Genomic DNA, 20,247 nt, shown 5'->3' on the forward strand with positions numbered 1-20,247 from the left:
CGGCCTGGAGCTTGTTATGGAGGCAGGGAGTGGGAGAGCACCAGGTGTTGATTTCCTGCACCCTCCGGACCTTGCTTTTGATTTGAAAAGTGAGTGATTTATTTAGAGTGTTTTGACTTCGTGGTTTGGGGTTTTGGGGTTTGTTTCTTCCTTGAAGAGCTGCCGGTGGTTACAGCCCCCTGCCACGGCTGCAGTCCGGAGGCTCGGTTTGCTCGGCGCTGGGGTTTGACTGAGTTGAGCAGCCAGTTCCACGATGCAGATGTTTGTGCTGCTTCCTGTGAAATCGGCCTGTGGGGGCAGAGGCAGCTGCACTTCCAGCCAGCCTCTGTGTTCAGCCAAGGAAAGACGCCTTCTCCAGACATGTTCACTGGGAGGGAGGGAAGCAGGAAGGGCAAGGGGAATAACCGTGTTAAAACAGCTTGCTTGAGTGGTGTTCCCCGTGAACCTGTAGGGAAAGAGGCACGAGCTTGGATTTGTCAGCGTGTACGCACATGCACATGCACAGAGGGGGACATGGGCTGAGCGAGCAAAATGCTCTATACGCAATTCGGAGAGTTCAGACGAGGTGGACAATTCCCGAGACGGTGGAAGGGGCCGAGGACTTGTGCGCACGCTGGGGTTTTGCAGGTGGGTACGCTCGTGGCAGCTGTCCATAATTTCTGACTTTGAAGGAAGGCAGTCGAGGTGAAACTCCTCCTGCCCTTCCCTAGCTTTGTGGGTGCCTCCGGAGACTCCGAGCCTGGCTGGGATCTTTCAAGCCAGGTTTATCCGTCGCCATTTGTGCAGTTTGTTTCCTTTCCCACTTTCGTTCCCAGGAGGGCAGCGAAGTGAGAAGGCTTCCCTCCCCTGGCACCCCGTCTCGTATCACTAGTCGGTCCCCATCCCCCTTGCTGTGCTCCCAGCACTGCAGGAAGGTGAAGATTGAAAAAGCAAACGGCAAAACCCGGGGTCTGCATCATTAAAATAAAAACAGTGAAAGTTTTGCTTTGCATTGGGGTTTGCACCGACTCTCATTGAATTTAAATCCAAGATAGGGGAGTTGAGAAAAGTGGCACCACGGCAAAGGCCTCTTGCAGAGTGATGCGTGGCTGGACTGTCTTCATCTTTGTGGTGTTTGCTCTTTGCCAGAAGTACCCAAAACTCACGGAGGTGTGAGGATCACGGGTGTTTCCCATGATCTGTACAGCTGAGAGACTAAAAGCAGTGAATCCCGACCTTGAGTCGAACCCCTCGTGGGAGCCGGTGAGACGCAGGGCCCGGCCTGAGATGCGGGCCTGAGCATCGCCCCTCGTATCGGGATGCTGGTGCTGCCCCCGCGAGATGAGCCCGTGGGGGCCGAGGCCGAGGCTCGGGGAGGGGGGGCAGCGAGGGAAGCAGCAGGCGTCAGGCGGAGGGGAAGGTCACAGCTGTACTTGAATTTGTTCACATTAAATCGCAGCCTGGCATTTCCAACCATTCGTTTTCGCTGGGCAAGTGGTAATTAATAGTCATGTTAACGTTCGGAAGCAAATTGATTTGACTCCACTCGCTGTCTCTCGGCCATCGGCGGTTCGGCGCTTCTCCATGGGCCGGCGTGCCCCGGTGTGCGCTTCTCCGTGGGCCCCGAGAGCGTGGCCAGCACCCACAGCAGGACGGGAGCACGGCGCCGTTGTGCTGAGCGCCCCTCCAGCTCACACAGGCCCCAGGCACAAGCCAGCTTGTAGCAATTAGTATTTGCTGTCCCTGGGAATGACCTCGGCGCTCGTCTCCACGCTCAGGCTTTAAACAACAACGCAGACAGACTCCTAAGAGGCCGCGCTGCCTCGGGTGGCCTCATTAGTTGACAGTATTAAAACGAGGAGACACTTGTGCAGCGGGTGCAAAAGCGGACTGGTAAACAAAGGGGAGTTCGGCGCTCTCCAGGAAAATGGTGAGCTCCCTGCGCGCTCCCGGGAGCCGTGTGTGCGCGACTCTGTTCCTTCCCCAGGAGGCCCAAGCTGCTGCGTGCGTGTGCAAGCGCCTGGTGGTTTTTTCCCTTATTTTTCATCCTAGCAGCTTCCTCGGATTGCGTGGCCCTAGGGTGCGTATTGCAGAGACTGGGACGATCGTGTGCGGGGAGAGGAAGCGCTCGGTAATTTTGTGAGCTCTTGTTTGCTTTTAAAGTGACAGGAAAAACACCTTTTCTTATTCAAAATGCTCCCTTCGGCTCTGCAGGGTATCGCATGGCACCGCCCTCATCCGCGGCAGGCTTCGAGTTCCACCGTTTCAGGCATCTGTAATTTTGATGATGGATTTAATCATCTAAGATGCAATCGCCCACTGTGGTGCAGCGCTTTTTCCAAAGAGCTGCTCCTGCCTTGGCCGGGAGGGGGAAAGATGCCCGTGTTTTCCGAATCAGCCACCAACGTGGGGGTGCCTCAGCTTTCGATCCCCTGCACCTGTTTGAAAGGCGCAGGCGCTGACCACGCAGGGATGGTGGGTGCTCAGCACCTCCAGATATCAGATCTGGGGGAGGATGAGTGAAAACATGGGCCCCAGGTTTGTGCCGCAAACGGTTTTTGGCTTGGTACCTTTGGGGGTGGCCTTTGCACCACACGTACTCCCTGTTCCTTCCCTTTGCCCCTTCCCCTTGAAAGGCCATGGGTCCTCCCCAAGCCAGACCGAGAGGCCCCAGCTGAAAAGCAGCAGGACGTGTGCACCGCCCAGCGGGTCTGCGATGGGCGCTCTGCACTGCAGCTCTCAACCGGGGCATGGGCGTGTTCCCCCTCCAGCACGTGGAGACAACTCATGGGAGGCCCTTCGGACCTGACTGGCACGGAAATCCCTGTGCAGCAGGTGACCAGGCATCCGGACAGCATTGCGATGGGTGATAGGAGTAGCACGGGCTTACGTTTCCGTAAGGCACTTATAGTCCCTATCATTGCGCTCCTTGGAAAGCCAAGCTGGACGGGGCTGAGCGGGATCCAGGCTGTTTTCCAGACTTTTTGCACCGGAGAAGGAAATGAGCAAGGCCTTAGTCAGCAGAACTGCTCTAGAGGTGCAGAGCAGAGCCCTTTCCTGGACACGAGCAGCCTCGTGGCCAGCTGGAGCCCATTGTTTCAGCAGCGGTGAGTCAGGCTGCAGGTTGTGATCAGGAGCGCAGGGGACAGGGGTGTTCTCTGCAGGCAGGTGCGCGCCTGGCAAGCGCAGGTGGAGCTCTCCCAGATGGGAAGCGTGCGCCCACTCCGCTCCCAGCCAGCAAACAGGACGCCCAGCAGTTGGGCTGCGGCCAAGAGATTGATGGCAAAGATTTGGAAACCAGAATGATCAAACAGCGCCAGCAAAAGAATTTGAGCAGTGTGTCCCTTCTGCGTGTTAACGGGCCTGCCCTGAACTTTTCCCAAGTATTTGTGCAGCATGGGGTGTGTCGGTGACCTCTCAGGGACATCCGTTCCCTCCCATAAGTTGCCAGGATCCTTTGCTGCCTGCTTTAGGCAGGTGTGTAGCATTGCTGTGCCCTGTCGAGATGCTGCCGTGCTCTGCGGCGTTGCAGTGATTCCTGTAGGCCCCCCCTGCACAGCTCACAGGGATTGGGGGAAGCTGAAGACATGAATGCCTGTCCGGCATTTTGAGACCTGTTGGTGCAAAGGCGGCGAGAGAAGGACAGACTGGAGTGCTGTTAAATCTTGGCACCGTTTTGGTAGACTCTCAGCACTGGGCTTGGGCAGGTGAAGAGAGTTTAATTTGCTACGTGTTAGTTTTTCAAGGTAAAATGAAAGTCAGTAGTGCCGGTCGCGCAGGAGACCTAACTCTTGTCAGACGAGCAGTGAGTAGCGAGTTCACCAGCTGAAGTGAGTCTGGGCCTGTGGCCAGAGGCGCGGTCCCTAAGGGAGGAAGAAGAGGGGAACAAGGATGCCTGAAAATGGTGGGCAGAGAGCCACGTTTTTAGGGAGTTTCTGGCCATTCACTTTTGATGTTGCCAGCAGGAAGCTGGGACGCATCTTGCAAACTCCTCCCTTCTAAAGCACAGGCGGCTGGAAGTGTTGGCATCTCTGCCCCTTGATGGGTTGCAAAGTGGCGAGTTGGTGTCCGTGCCAGGATATTACATACAGCGCTTGAATGATGGCACAGATGTGGGAAGGAAACAGGGCCGTCTGTTATGGACGGTGCATTGAGCCCCAGCCACTTAGTTGTGGTGTGCGTACATGCATCGCACAGGCTTTTTCCCCAGCTGGCATCGTGCAGAAAGAGGCAGGAATGCGCTCTTGGATATTGCTGGGAACCAGGGATCTTCTGTGTTTCAGTGCTCGCCACTGGCAAGGATGAAGGAGCCCCTTCGGGCAGAGGGCTGGCTTCACTGAGCGCGCAGTTAAAGGTGCAAAGCCAAGGGGAAGTCTGCTCTCATCAAGGCTGTAGAGGGAATTTGAAAAAGCTGAATGCAAGCTAAGGTGGATGTTGGTCAGGAGAGCCAGGCTAGCAACTCCAGCTCCTCCCAAGGTAGGATTCGAATGTCTATGAGCACGCATGGACCATGGTTATGTTTCAGCAGCAGCTTCTCCATTAACGTCCTGGGCTGTGAGTTCAGTACTGCCTTACAAGGAGAAATGCTGGGTGGTACATCACGGGTGCTACCTGCTGTAGTGTCGAGGTGTATCCACGGCTGTTGCTCGTCGGAGTAAGGAGGCAGCTCTTAACTAGGCCCAGAGCACAGCCCACAATTGCTTTGCTCCAAGTTAAGTGACTTGCCCTGGGTCACGTGATGAATCTGTGGCGAAGCCTTGCATTAGGCGGTTACCCCCAGCATTGTGGCAGTAGCTGGACCGCTCTTTGAGGAATCTCCAGGCCTTGGTGCTTTCCCCTCTCCATGACTCTGGGAGCCGGCACTTCCCCTCCGCAGCCTTCAGAGGCAGGCTTGCTTGCTGCACACAGTGTTACCGAGCTGGCCTTCCCACAGCTTGTCGGGTCGGTGTTGGTGCAGGCTCCATTTCATCCGGGAGCTCCCCGAGGACCTGGAGAATTAATTAACCACATTCCAAATAACACCTCAAGGCAGCTTTTTCGTAATGAGGCTGAAGAGGGGCCTTTTTGCTAAGTCCCAGCTTGCAGCTGTTTGTGCACGGTGAGCTGCTGCACAGAGTAAGTAGGAGTATCTGGAGTGTGTGCGTGTGCACTTGCGTCCTAGAGGCAGTGAGTTAGTGAGGCCACCTCGGTAAATTGGGGTTAACCCCAGGCAGATGGCGTCAAGGCCTGGGCTTCTGCACGCTTCGGCGAGCATCCTCAGGTAGTGGCCGAGGATGCCTGCCGCACGTGCCAGCCCCTTGCCAGCCTGCGCCCTTGGCCAGAACGGCATCCATAAAAATGAGAATTGATGAGCTTTGTCGTTTGCGGAGAGCAAAGCGGCTTGCGACAAATTAATCATGGATTGCCAGTGCTGACTGGGCACTTTTTGGTTACCTCGCAGTGGGGATCCGTGTTGTTCAGCGGAAAAAAACAGGCCAGTCCGACAATGAGACCTTTGAATCCCAGTGTTCGTGTCTGCGTTGTTATCTACTCACCAAAATGAGAGGGATTGCTCGCCCCAGGGGAACGTGCCTGCTGCTCGGGGGCTTGCGGGGTCAGCCAGGGGCTTCCAGCAGCATTGATGCCCCCCTGGCTTGTCAGCTGCCTCCCCCTGTCTTGAGTTGGGGTCATTGTAGAAACACAGTCCTTGCCCCAGGGAGGTTGCAGTCTAAGCAGTGTCCCAATGGGGTGAGCCCCAGGTGTTCAGACCTCATGCGTGTCCCGTCCAAGATCCCTTGATTGGAGTGAAGGGGAAGAAATGATAAGAAATAGTAAACCTTGTGCTCCTCCTGTTTGCACTGGGGATCAGCAGCCCAGAAGGGTCACATTTCCAAGCCTTTCTCCACAAGCAGGGGGTCTAGGAAATTAAAAAAGGGTGTGGAGATCTTGGTAGTCACGTGACTCCAGGAGCCACGGCTTTAGGAGGAATGCCAAGCATCGAGAAACTCTCAATAAAGCTCGCAGCAAGGCTGCGTCTCTCCCACCCCCCAGGCTCGTTCGGCAGCCTGTGGCTCTGTTAATCGATGGGGCATTTCCCTTGTTTGCTCTGGGTGGAGGAGTCAGCAGGGAAGGTTTCTTTTTTCGTAAGTCGTCAAGTTTGGGTTTGGAGTCGGTGACGTGCGCGCAGGTTTGGAGTGTGAGATGCCTTGCACACATCAGTGGTTCACGGCATACGTGAAATAAAACTAACACTGCCTGGTGGAGGAGGAAGAACCCACCAGACAGTCCCCATGCTCCAATTTAATTGGTGCCAGCCCTGTGTGTCCAGGAAAGACGTGTCTTCTCTTTCTGGAGTAGTCTTTAGTGCAGTTTAATTGCAGGGGGCAGCAAGAAAAGAAACATCAAAGTCCCTGAGGTCAAGTGCTGCCTCTGTCATGAGAAGGATGAGATTTAGTCTGTGCTTCTGCGCGTGTGCAAGTGCATGCACACGTGTCTGTGCATTACACAGCTATTTGCTTGAATCTTGTGGGTCACGCAATCACTTCACTGTGATTCAAGCTTTTTTAGAGCATCCAGCTTGTTAAAGGGGCCCTACTTCAGCCGAGCTCCGGTTAAGCTAAGTAATATTCGAAGCTCCTGCTCTCCACCCCTTTAAAGATGCTGGAGTTGCCAACGCAGCTGACATCCTCCTTCGCGGGCTCTTGTGCCTGTCCTAGAGATGAGGCTGGACCCTGCGCATGTGTGTGGGGGTGTATCTGTAGATTGTAGATGCGTGTTATGTTACTTATTGCATATACATTATAATGTGCACACACACATGGGTAGGTATATATGCATGTATACATAATGCAAAGGCAGGTAATGGAAGGATAAAGCTACAGTGCTGTCTCTCTGTAGCAACTTTCCACGAGGGATCCCAGAGAGTTTTCCAGACATTAGCCAGTTCAGGTTCACGACTGCCCTGTAACATAAACACAAGGATTTTGCATGATGCCTAATGAGTGCTGACAGGACCAAGGACGCCCGACTCCCGCTCTGCTGCTTTAATGACTTAGCGACACCCCTGAGCAAGAGACGGTGCGTTGGCGCTCAGAGGCCCAGTACCCTGCTCTCCCCCTCTCACTACAAGAGGCTTATCCCCTCGTTCCCTATTTTGGGCAGATACAAGAATACTCTTTTAATTCCCCATCTCCCCTCCCCTTAACAGATGGTGCTAGCCATTGCTAAAGCATGTCTATATATAGATAAATGTCCTTTGTTTTCTGGAGGGCCCCGTGCTGGGAGGTTTTTTGTTGTTGTCGTGTTTTTAGTCATCCTAGACGGAGCCCCAGATCGTTGTTTCCTACTGACTCACGGCACCTTTTGACTGCCTCTTCCTGTCCTGCACATGAACACAATGTGGGCCTGGGAAGCGAACATGACGGCAGGGCCTGGTTTTGATGACTGCCTGCATGTTGCAGCTTAAGGCTACGTCCAGACAGTCAAAAAGCCCGAAGTTGAATCAGTTCAGTCTTTGCAGGTTAGTCTGAACTGCAGAGATTAAATTGAGAAACAACTGGACACGCATTCACTTTTGATTCAGGAAATGCAGTCACATGCCTGCAGTGGCTGAGGCTGGAAGCTGGGGGGTGCTAGAGCACACCTCTGGCATGTAGCCAGCACAGGGTGTGTAGTCACTTCCTCTTCCTGTTGCCCCTGAGATCTCTGTGTTTTGTGGTCCACAATCACAGTAGCAGGACTCTGCAGCGTTACTCATTACCTCCTCTTCCTGCATCCAGGTGCCTCTGGGATTTGTAGTCCACAGTTGCAGCCAGCAGTAAGTGTCAGTAAGTTCAGCAGGGCAGGGCAGGGCAGCTCTGTACTGGGGAAAGAGGGGTTAGCCCTCTCCCTGGCCCCAGACTCCAACCAGGGTTTGTCTTGAGGGGTAGTCCCTGCCTCCCCCGCCCTTCTCTGCTAGAGCAGCCAGCACAGCACAGCCCAGGGCTGCAAGGCATGCTGGGATGCTGAGGGACTCTGATTTAACTTAAACCAGGAAGGGGTCTGGGACAGAAGTTTCATAAACTGGTTTGACCCAAATCAGTTAATTCTGATACTACATTCAATCAGGTTTATCGTAAACCAATTTCAGCCATTTTGAAACTGGTTTATGTGCAGTGAACTTCTGTTCTGTTACTGGTTTAAACCAGTTTCTGATTACTTTAACTGGTTTATGTGTACCGTCTGTCCCTAGCGACCCGAAGAAGAGGAGGAGGTCACGGGACAGGAGCCACGTGCTTCATGCACGCCCGGGGCAGCGAGCTGGGATTTCCAGCTGGGTGTTCAGAACAGCTTGTTACCTTGTTGTGGCAAACTTTCACTTGGATGCACTCAGCTGGCTCATCTTTGCATAGATGTGCTACCCCGAGACCTTCTGCATATTGTATGAGGGCCCTCTGAAACATATAGTGCTTATAAAGAGACTATTTGCTCTTTCAAGAGACACTTAATTTTTCAAGGCGTTGCCTCCCTGCTTTCTTGATGGTGCCACGGAACAGAAAGTTGCCAGCGGTTCTGTTCTGTCTACGCAAAGCCGCAGAATCAAGTTAATTTATCTGGCCGCCACCTTCCTATTTTTTTTACAAGTATAAGAAAAAATGACATGCCCGGGTCTTAAGTAGGCAAATAAGGGAAGTCCTTGAGCTGCCCTGCGGCTGCAGACCTAGACACAGCAACACAGGGGGAGGCTGGATCGGAGTCCAGGGGTTGCTCTGTGATGATTCCTGTTTGCTAGTCTCAGAGGAGTGGCCCCTCTCCCCTTCATGTATGTACGCCACTGCACTCCTATGAATAATAATAGAATTACCCATGCGTGGGAAGGGGAGGAGAGACTCCTAAATCACAGTGCAACATCAACATGAATTTTCATCACCCAGCTCTGAGCAAAAATGCACTGTGGCTGGATGTAAAGCAGAGGAGAAAGAGGGGTGAAGAGAGAAGTATCTCTGGGTGAGCAGCTTAGGCTGGTGGAACATGAACAGAAAGGGAATGAAAAGGCCTGAGGGTTCGACAAGCCTAGTGGGAAGGGTCAGCAATGATATTTTCCCTTTTTTTTTTTTTTTTTTTTTACAAGTTTCTCTGGAAGCATCAGGTTTTAGCTCCTTTTGGCATGGAAGAGGGACCTGGTCTGGGGTGCAGGGCAAGGGGAGCAATGAAAGCAATAGGAAAGGTATGTCTTACCAAATATCCTTGAGGGAAACGGACCTAAAAGCAGCATGCAGGCTTCCTAATTTTCTTTCCGGTCTGGGTGAGAGCAGTACCTAGCACATACGTAACACTAACTGAATATCGATCTGCTCATCCTCCAACAGCCCTGTGAGGTATCAACCACAAGCAGTATTTCCATTTCACAGATAGGAATACTGAGGCAAAAGTTGAGCATCCCAAGACAGAGAAGAGTGTCTACTTTGCAAGATGTTGGGGGCCAGGGTGGAAGTCGTGGTGCCTAGAGCTAGGCGAGTCCTCAGTCTCAGGTTCCCAGGCTCATGCTTGGGTCAGGTGGCCGCAACGGCTGTAATAACCACTGCACGGCCTTTCTCACGGTAGCCCAGGAGCGATGGGCTTGACCCTGCAATGGGCTGTGCTGATGAAGGAGGAGGGGTTGACTTCACAAGTCGGCGGCAGTGGTACGGGGGGAGAGAACCGCGGCAAGCTGTCAGGCGGGCTTTTCATTTCTCGTAACACCTTGGCTCTCTTCGGGCACTTTCTCGTGGTGAGTTGAGAGATGGATAGAAATGAGACCAAAATCACTTCCCTGCCCATCTGTCTTATTGATCAGCTGACTTCAGGGGCCTGTGCGTGGACATCTGAGCTCTTTCAAGCCGAACAGCTGGGCCCCAGAGACCCTTTTAAACGCACGTCCATGACACACAGTAAGTACAGCCCTTAAATAGGTTATTCCTCGATCAAGCACCCAGGAGGCCTCTTAGCCTTCACACAGACTAAGCCTGGTATTAATTATAAGGGTGAGTGTGTCACGGCCAGAGCTCCCAATATTTCCCCTGGAACCCTACTCCTAAAACAGGTTTGTTATGGTGCCAGGGGCGCAGGGAGTCTGCTGTGTACCCCAGCCCCGGGCTTGTGGGAGCAGCCCTGGAGCGCGCCGTGCTTATGGGATTTGTGGCGTTGGGTCGTAATGCAAACGAATGACCACGCTCTTCGGTCTGAGCGCGAAACAGAGCGGGGACTGGTGACGCGAGGCGAGAGAAGGGAGACGTGCTGCTGGGTCATGTGTTAAACACCTGGTAGGATACAGAAGTGCCCTGCGCTGGGCCCAATGATCTGTAAGGTCCCTTCCAGCTGCGAACCTCTTTGGGCAAGCCCACTGGAAGGTGCTTAGCCCCGAGTCTTTGCCGGTAGGGCCGAGCCTTCACGCAGCCTCTGCAGGAGGAATCGCTGCTCTGGGTTTCATAAGACTCGAATAATGTGATGCGAGTTTGGTTCCTCCCTGACGAAGGTGGCGTAGAAGATGTCGCCGCCAACGCAGTGGCTGCCTCCTTGAGAAGGGATGGGCCTTGCCCTCCGGCACCGGGTTGGGCATTTTCTCCGCTCCGTCCTTCCAAAGTTCTCCGGCCCGGGGCACTTAGTGCAATCAAAAGCAGGGGCCCTTTCCCCCTGCCGGTGCCCTTGGGCCGCCTCGCTGTAAAGGTGACACCGATCCTTCTCAGGGCCAGCTTTTCTGGTTTATTTACTGCTCCTGCAACGCGACTAGGCAGTGGCAACTGGAGTTACTCGGCTGTGAAAAGCAGTTACGTGTTAAAGCCTGTGCCCATTAACACCAGCGTGCATGGAAGCTGAACGGGCTGGGGAAGACGGTTATTTCTAGTCCCACCACTGCGTTCAGGAGAAGGCCGGGAGAGAGATGAAGTGGCTGCTAAGAATATATAGCTGCCACGCCATGCCACCGCGACAATAAATGTCTTCAGGGCCATAAGGAAGAGGATGAGAGTAGACTCCGGACATACTTCATGGCCAGTCTGCAGCTCCCTCCTGGTGTGAATTTAAACAGGGCGTGAAGACAGCTGTAGAGATGGCAGATGTGAGGATGCTGGAGAAACTGAATTTTGTTATTAAGTTAACGGGACTCCTGCGAACCCACAGATCTCGGCCGTGCGCTGCCTGTTCGCTCTGTCTTTTTCCAAAGTAAAGCAAGAGCTGGTTTGTTGACGTGCTGTTGTCGGGCAGGAACCGAGCTGCCAGATGCTAGTTATTTCCAACCACCAAACAGCTCCCTGAGGCATCGGCAGTGCTCCTAAAATGCATCCGCATGTACAGATAAGCATGAATAGCTGAAAAACAGATACCAGGACCTGCCCACGCACCTTGCTGCAACGAAAGAGCCTTTGAGTGAGCTCCAGCACAGCGCGAGAGCAGAGACGCGAGCGGCCGAGTTACCTAATGGTTGAATCTGGCGACCAGGCGCCAGGGCTCCTGGGTCCCATTCGTACACCTCTTGTTTTCTTGCTGCCTGATCTTTGCCAAATCAATTCTTTATGCCTCCGTTTCACCGACCGTAGATCTGCCCATCTGTTGAGGACAGTGCAAGGGCTACGGGGAGAGATTCAGCTTGGAGATCACATCTGCGCATGTTTTCAGGACGCCTGCGCTGTCGTATTTTCAGGTTGTTTTCTTCGTGTGCTTTACAGCACTTTGTGTGCGCTCACCTGTGCTTCTGCTTTCCTGGTAATCAGTTTGCCCAGTTCGGGGGAGGAATGTGAGCGTAAAACCCCAGGCCCAGTTGAGAGCAAGGGACAGGTATCAGGACTCAAATGGCTTTGGTCTCATGTTTTTTTTAATGGACTGGCCGTGTCGTCTTAGCACCGCGGTGCTGCTCTACACGTGTGATTTCTTTCCCTGGCCTTTCCCAGCGCCCTGGTGCAAGGGGCTGTACAAATTCAGAGCAAAGACAGCAGTTCAGAGAGTGCTTTGTGAAGAAAGACACTGGAGAAAGTTAGGGTGACTTGGTTGTCCGGGTGGCTCAGATAAAGTATTGCCCTGTCATTTTTGCACATGACGGATCTGATCCTGCATTTCTAACACCCCGAGCTCCATCTGACAACGCCGAGTTGGAGATGTACCAGGTGGACGAGATTGGCAACAACTCTGTGCTGATTCCCCCTGTGTAATCCCTGGCTTTGTGAGGCATCAAGCTTTTTATTTTCAATTTTTTTTAGCTGTAAAATGCAAGCTTCTCCACGGCCTCTGCTGTCCGTGGGGTTAAAACGTCCTGTGCCTTGAAACTGGGAATAGCTAGGAATTGGAGCACGGCCCCTTTAAAAGCCCATTACATCGCGTTAGAATATAGTCTTTGTTTAACTAGTGATGATTGTTCCCAGTGGACCGGACTGGAACGGTTTGCTGAGACCAGAGGGGTCTAAGGCTTGGGGCCAACAGTCAGCTTGCAGATCAGAGCTGTTCAGACCATACAAGGAGGAAAAAGAGAGGCGCAGCATGATCTCTGCACTTCCTGCCATGGGTTTTGGAGTTTACATTAAATACTGCTTCCTGGTCCTGGAAAGTGCGGGAGGGAAGATTGCGCGATGGTAAGTTCTTCCATCTTCTAACGTGCTTGTGTCTTAGGAGGGCCTGTTTTTTTGTGGCTGTCGAGGGGAAACTGCTCTTGCCTCCTTCTGTGCACCATCTTCTATGCCCTTCAAATCCCTGCTTTTCATTACATTGTCATTTTGCAAAAATCAGGGCCTCTTGTCTTTAATTTTGCATTTAATGAAAAATTCCCTTAATTAAATTTAGGTTAACAAATCCCAGGACAGATTATCTCATGACAAAAAGCAATCTGATTTTATTATTATTATTACAGGGAAGTAATGAAATGTGTGAATTTTTATCATCCCCCCCGCCCTCCACCCCGTGTATGTGTAACGCACGGGGTTAATGATTGAAGATGAAAGGAAATGTCAGATTTGCCACTTATGCTGAACTGATCCGATTAGTGTCCTATTCATGTTCTTTACTTCTGTTTTTAGGTCCTGGAACGGCATTATTCGGGGTTAGACTGTACAATACATGTAATTATATGAAAGTCCTTCCTGGCTCCTGTGTATTAGCCCGGTGGGGTGAGAGTATTTGATTTTTACACCTCACAGTGGGAGTGGGAAGAACAACAAATAATAATAAAGTGGATGTGAGAGAGAAGGAAAACTGAAAGGGAAATGATACATTCCCAGGGGTATGTCTGCAGGGTAATAACTAGCTTGCCAGTCCTACTGAGCCCAGACCCAAGAGGAAGCAAACTAAGCCTTAAAAACATCTGTGACTTACTAATATTTCTTCATTCAGAAATGTTTTTGCCCCTTCCACTTGTACCACAAACGAGGGCAACTCAAATTACTGCTAGTCGGGTCCGATGCTATTGCATTTCTTACTGAATTTGACTGAGTAGCCATTCTCACTCTTCTTTTCCTGGGCTGAGCTGTTTGCATTAAGTATTTCCAGACCCACAGATAAAACCTAGGTGAAGGCGAAGGAAGCGATTTGGACAGATGTTGGCAGGCTGGCTTCTGGGAACAAGGTTTCCCAAGCTCTGAACACAGTCGGCTTCCAGATCCCAGCCTTGTCTGGCACAGCTGTCAGAAACCAGGTCACGTGGCTATCTGAATCGGTGCGCGGGGAATATCCTGTCCTGGGAATCTGAAGCTGCACATGCTCAGCAATCGTGGCCTGTCACCGTATTAAACCAGCTGCGTAAGTCACCTCTGTCCCACCCCTGTCGGCACCTCACCCATCCAGGCAGCAGCCAGAAGCCTCAGGAAATGAGTAACGGGTGAAGTCACGGCGTTGTTTGCCGAGGTTTCACATTTAGAGTTGAACGTCCTGGCAAAGGGCAGCTGAGCTGCCGCAGATCGGAGAGCAGGAGAACGTGCTCTGTGCCCCGCTCGGTAGCGGGTTGCGGGATAGGAAGGAGGGGAACAGCACGACAAGCGAAGACTAATAGAAGTAATTATTGCAAGGGGATTTTCCGAGCATTGGGAATCCGACTCGGGTCCATCTACACGCGGAGCGTAGGGGACGTCGGGGACATCACTGAAATGCCGACGGTCCAGCAGAAGCTGCGGATCACTGTGTGTCCCCCCCTGCACCTGCAGCCCTGCACCTCCCAAACCTCCTCCTCTTGACTTGTACCAGCATGAGACCAACCAGCCTCTTTGCTGGTCCACACCTGGCACAAGCCTCTTGCTTTTAATTTGAGGAGTGTGCCTGCTGCTGGCCACCTCCTCGTACAAGCACGGTACCCACTCCTGCTCCAGTTCTGATTTCAGATGCTGAAATAAATGCCTCCCTGCTTGCCACAGTACACCTGGGATTAAACTGCCCTCGAAAGTCCAACCAGGCAACCCGCGTGTGCTGTGCTCAGTCCCTGCAGCGGTACCGAAATGCGCGCCGCACTGAAGGAGCCTTCCTGCATGAAGAAGGCCTCGCTGCTTCACTGCTAAAAGGCACAAATGAGTGTTTGTTGCTCCTGAGGAAGTGGAAGATGAAGGCTGAGCTGGAGGGCAATGAGGGCAGAGCAAGGGAGGGGGATTTGGACTCTGTTCTGCTTATGGTGGGTAAAAATGTTCCATTCTTTTGATCCTCCTTAGTCTCGTCTTTGTGATCCGAGCTGTGCTTTTTCCTGGAAGGTTTCCCATGTTCCTGATGGAGCCAAAAAGCTGCCACATTTTCCTTGTCTCAGCCGCATCCTTGCAATTAGGGAGCATGCTGTGATGACGCGTTGCGTGCAAATGTAGGGCTGGCGATAGGTGTTTGCTGCTGCTAGAGACTGCTGGCCTCTCTTCATCGCCGGCGCGGGTATGGTGCAGGCAACAGCAGTGCACGCTCTCCGTATGGCCCTGTCAATGCCATTCAGTCCCGACCTAAAAGAAACCTCATTAGAGGGCACAAGAGAGTTCAGGACCCGTGGCTGGTTCATCCCCCTTGGATGCGTGGAGTCAGATTTTTGAGACAATAATAGCACTTTTCCTTGGAAACTGGCACTAACAGCTAGTTTCACATGGGTTCCCACACAGCCCTGTAATGGTCCCACTGCTCGGTCATGACTTCCCCAGTCTGCATTGTTGGATTTACTGGCAGTCATTAACTCCGCACAATGCATTTTTCCTATTAATGCGAGTGTTACCGGCCTGAAAGCAAAGCCAAGCTGTACATGTGCCTCCTGCCTGTTAGCTAGCGAGCATGTCCCAGTGGAGCTCGACTGCATTTGCAAAGACGAGGTCCATCCTCCGGTAGCGTCACCTTACTGGGCGGGTGCGCGGGTGCAACGTGTAGACATCGTGGTAGCAGAATGGAGGGGGCTCACAGCGCGGACCTGGAGTGGCGTGGCCGCGGAGGCAGTGCTGGCAGTGGGCCCGTGGGGATGATGCATCAGGGCTGAAACTCATACATTCAGCACCATTACAGAAAGTCGTTCAGGCTTGGGTGACCCAGCCCTCGCACACCTGCTGGAGACCAGGCTTTCCCACCATCGTCTTAGCAATCAGAAATAAAAAGTGTAAAGTGATTTTTGCCATGAAGCTGCAATGTGCACAAGCAGGGACCGGACGACTCCAGGAAACCCCCTGTTGGCCTTGCTGCGCCGACGTGGTTTACCGGGAAGGGCTCGTAGAGCAGTGCTGATAGCTCCAGAGAGCCACGAAGTAGCTAATGATGTTGTTTCCTGAAGGACAGCAGAAAAAGTTGGCTGCAACCTGCTCCCACAGAGGTGCCTGAGAGCTTAAGAAAAAAGGGCTTCTTTCTCGAATGGTGAACACGCAGCTCGCTTTCCTACAGGCAGTGAAAGCCTGGCACTAGATAAGTAGCTGTGAGATGATTCATAAAAAACTAATTTATAATTTGCCAGAATATAATCCTGTTTGATCAGTGTTATTCAGTTCCTCTTTCTTTTAAAATTCAGTGCACTTAACTGTTCTATGAGGGTTTATGAATGTTTAAAAATTGCTTTGTGGTCCCTAAAGTAATTTGACAAGTCTGACAGCTATTGATTAAAAACCTGAAATTATTCAGACTGCAGGATGACTTGGGGGATTAGATAGAAAGTTTTTTCAAATGTGAAAGGAAATAAGATGTTGGAAAGTAAATATGTTCTTGAATATTTTTGAAAAATCCATTACAACTGTGAAATTAAATTGAGACGAGATACTTGGTGCCGGGATGAAGGGACTAAATGCCGGCTTTGCCATGTGGGTGTCAGGTCCAGCCCAGGTCAGGGCCGAGTCATGGTGCTGGGACTTGGGCAGTGGTGCAAAGATGGGTTTATGACATCTCTGTGTGGGGTTTTGGTGGGGCTGGTTCAGGTCCAGGCCGCAGGGGAGCTGACTTTCTCTCCACACCGAACCATTGTGGCAGCCAGCGGTAGCCACTACCAACCAGGCTGTTGGATGTCTCCAGCTCGGCCTGTCTGTCCCCTGGCTCCGTGTGTGCGGAGCATGTCGGAGAACTGGCCGTGTTGTCTGCACCTGCCGGGGACTCCCCGTGCGCTGGCTGTCTCCCGAGGGGGTCCGCAGGGCTGGCAGGACGCCCTGGGTCGTTGAGTCCAGCCACTTGCGAGCGCAGCTGACCATGGCCTGTAATCCCATTCATGGATTTCTTGGGCTTTGTCTTAACACTGCCTCGAAAGTGCGTATGGGCCTGGCTGGATAGAAATCTCCTGTGCCAACCCACATTTATTCCCAGCCAGTGGAAACCGTTTTGTTCTTGTGCCCGCATCGCCTCTTAGCACAAGTACTGCTTCTCCCTTTCTGGAGCACCCCGTCCTTCCCCGCAAAGCATTTCCAGTAGCATTTCCCTTCCAGTCTTGCCTTGCCGCCAGTGTAAGGTAGCTGCAGTGCAGTGCTGATTTTGGCCCTGGTGTGCCCCGCTAATTGCTTTCGCTGACCCCAGACTGGGACCCAAACTTGTATCATGAACCAGAGGGAAGCTCTTTCCCCAGCCCACCTGTACAGGGGGGTATTCAGCTGACTTCCAGCCAGAAATCAGTGCAGATTCGACCGGGTGCTTGCAAAGCTAAATATTGGGTATACCATGAGCCGTTAACTGCTCCATGTTTCCACTGACAGGCGCAAAGGTCCTTAGCAGATGAGCTTGTGTAGCAGGGAACTCTTGATCGTCTACAGGTGTGTGGAAGTGCCCTGAACCCAGAGGGGAAAACCAGATACTGTGCACAGGACTGACCTTCTGCAAACCCACCAGCTCTGACAACTGCACCCTCTTCAATCTTAGGGCAAGTTTACGCTGGTTCCTCCTTATATTTATTATTATTTACCAGGAAAAATTAATATTTGTACATGGGAGCAACCAGAACACAGGAGCAGCCTGGATCAGGATGAGGGAGCCAGACCGTCATGGACGGGTGTGTCTGCTTGGCAAGTGAAAGGAGTTTGCCCTGTTTCTATCATTGGTTTCTTTCTCATCGCTCCTATTGATCCTTACAGGTGTTGGGCATATTTTGGGATGTACATACACCCTGGTGCTTTCTGCTTCTGTCTGTATAGACAGTACAGTGAAGGTTGGTGCTAGTGATAAAAGCTGGTGGAGGTGATTCACATCCAGGAATGAAAAATTGCTTCACAAAAGCTATTTCCCATGGGCGCTGGTGGCTTTGTAATAAACACCCCGCACTTCTGTAGCACTCGTTAGCTTCAATTAGTTTAGCCTCTCAACACCGTGGAGAGTTACGTAAATATTTTATGATGAGGAAAGCAAGACACTGAGAAGTGAAACAACTGGCTTTTGAGTCACCCCGTGAGTCAGTGGCAGAGTGAAGGAAAAGGACCCAGAAGAGCCCATCCCTGGGCCTTTAACCTCCTACTCTGGCGCGTCTGTGTATTTGTGGGGAATTGGAAACCCTGTCTGAGAATGTCTTTGATGGCTTCACAGGTAAGGAAGAATTTCACACCTTTCTCGGGGCTGCGTTACTGCAGGTAAAGAGCGTTAAGGTTTATCTGAGTCAATTATAAGCTGCTGCCATACCTCGGCATTGCACTGCTCTGCAGAAATTGCTGTTCGTGCAAGATGGAGATTTTACTTCTGCAGGTACGTGTCATTCTGGGGAATTCATTTGCAGCTTTGGCTGTTGCAAGGATAGGGATAAAGTCAAGCTGGATGGCATGGGGGGCCTGGTGTAGGTGCTGCCATCTTGATTCTGCACTTGCTGAAGACAATAGTGACGTTGATTCACCCTGATGGGTGCCGGATCCATACTTCTCTACCTTCAACAATGAATAAGACGGGGGAAATGAAAGCATTGCCCCAGGGACTGTCATTCGGCCTTTGCCTTCTGCTGGGACCCCGCTGCGTTTTCAGTTGGAGGGTATGCCCACGCAAATGGAGGCGCCTTCAACCAAAGCACTGAGACACGATCCCAGTGGGCTACTGTCTGCTTCACCGCCCGTGCTTGCACTAGTAGCATATCCCGCATAATCCTCATTCAGCTGCAAAAGCTTCCCCCGGCCTGAGCCAAGCTGGGTGAAAAGCACGGGGTGGCCTTTGTCGTTCCAAAGCTTTCGCGGAGGAAATCCTCAGGCTGTTACTGCGGGGACCTGCTGTGTGGTGCGGCCTCTTCTAAACCCACGCACTCTGCTCGGCCCTCCCTTGTATTGCACCGACAATATTAGGCTAAAAAAAAAAAAAGGGAAGAGAAAGCAGAGCTTAAAATCCAGTTATTGCTGGAAAATATCCACGCAGCGCTAGACACCAGCTTGTTGGCATTCTGCAGCAGGCATGGATTATGTTTAAATGCTCTACCTCCAAAGTGAAAGTTAGCAATAATACCGACCCTGGGCGCACTCTGAACTTAGCTCCCTCTGATTAAATGAGTTTTTCTTTCCTTGAGCTTGATTTAGTGCTTATCTTCAGAATGAAGGATTTAAGTTAAGCAACTGTTGAGAAATTGAAGGGCAGGCTCCCTGCTCCCTCCCTCCCACCGAATCGTAATCTAGGACCTGATGAGGGAGCTCAGAGACGGGTCTTCAAATGGATTCCTGTCTTGGAAGCCTCCTCGTTCCTGATGCAGCAGTGCAGACGTCCAGCCAGACGGTTTTCCCTCCCTGCCCTGCTGGTAAGGACAGCCCAGGATGGGAAACCTTGGCTGCTGTTGTCCCTCGGCCTCGGGGCGAGGTGGAGAGCAACAAAGGACTTTGCACTTTCGCATGCAGTGGGAAACCTGCCGTGCAGGAGGGTGAGTGCGTTTGTTAATCGGCTTGAACATCTGAGGGGAAAGCAGTGCCGTGGGGGTGATGGCAATGCCATGCAAGCCAGCTGCCTTTTGGAGAGCTTTCCTCGTGCCTGGCCCAGCCGGGACTGGGAATGGGGATGGGGGATCCTGAAGGGTTTTGCAGCACTTCCACCTGCCCGCTACCCGAGCAGGCCTCCGGTGGCTGCTCTGCCCAGGCCTCCTTGGCTGGAGGTCTGGTACCGACCGTGCATATTCAAGACCTCACGTCTCATCATAGGCTGCCTGGACCGGCAGAGAAAGCACGTGCAAGGAAACCAGTGGGGAACATCAATGGGGACATTGGGTAGGCAGCTTTTTGCTTGTCCAGGGGATTTGCTGCTTTGTCCAGGGGCTTTCCTGCAGGCCTGGCGCGGTCTGGGACACCAAGGCGCCTCTTCCACAGATCCCAGCACATGATGACTGGAAGCAGTGGGGACCTCCCAAGGCAAGCAAGCCATGGTGTGGAGCAGATGTGTTAACATCCCTCCGCGATCAGAAGACATGGCTAACTTGCAGTGAGCCGGAGATCTGTGTCTAGGCATCAAACCTGATCAGCACATGTGACACCCGTGAGAAAAGGTGGAGCACCGCTGCGTAGACTCAAGGCACCGTTCGGGCAATGCCAATGCCGCGGCTCAACTTGCAGTGCTGTTCCCATTTAGCCGTAGACAGGGCGTGAATATCCGTCCCCAGGCCAAGGCTGCCAGCGTTTCATTGTGGGCTCACCAGCCTCAGGCGTGCAACACACATCCCGGGTGCGGGGGGTCGAACGTCCCCCTTCCCCGCCAGGCTTTGGTGCCTCTGCTCTAAGTGTTTTGTGTCGTGAGGAGTTGGTACGAGCGCCTCGCTAGGAACAGCCTTGCTGCGGCTGCCCAATTGAATCCGTTCACGTCCTGGAAAGTCATTCAACCACTGCCTCCCTAATTTGCTTGTTGCTGTTAGACTGTTCCTACGCGGCGCGGGTGTTGTATCCCGACGCACGCTTAAAGAGTCGGAGGGAGCGTCTGGATGACTGCTGTGTTCAAACC

General features: G+C 52.5%; 1 protein-coding gene and 2 long non-coding RNA genes across 10 annotated transcripts in view; 2 read left to right on the forward strand and 1 right to left on the reverse strand.

Moving 5' to 3' along the window:
- LOC109293059 overlaps positions 1-16,314 on the reverse strand; it is a 27,677-nt gene extending 11,363 nt beyond the window's left edge. The window contains exon 1 of the long non-coding RNA XR_002096232.1: positions 14,309-16,314. This is a non-coding gene — a long non-coding RNA (uncharacterized LOC109293059). The remainder of the gene's footprint in view (positions 1-14,308) is intronic.
- Positions 1-20,247, forward strand: part of DAB2IP (DAB2 interacting protein) — a 299,614-nt gene that overhangs the window by 189,971 nt on the left and 89,396 nt on the right. The window lies entirely within an intron of this gene.
- Positions 11,351-15,873, forward strand: LOC109293058. Its single transcript, XR_002096231.1, has 2 exons — positions 11,351-12,536; positions 13,291-15,873. It is a non-coding gene; the product is annotated as an uncharacterized LOC109293058 (long non-coding RNA).

Source organism: Gavialis gangeticus, unplaced genomic scaffold (genome assembly GCF_001723915.1).
Source record: "Gavialis gangeticus isolate Ggan-Ray unplaced genomic scaffold, GavGan_comp1, whole genome shotgun sequence".
In the NCBI taxonomy this organism is placed as follows: domain Eukaryota; kingdom Metazoa; phylum Chordata; order Crocodylia; family Gavialidae; genus Gavialis; species Gavialis gangeticus.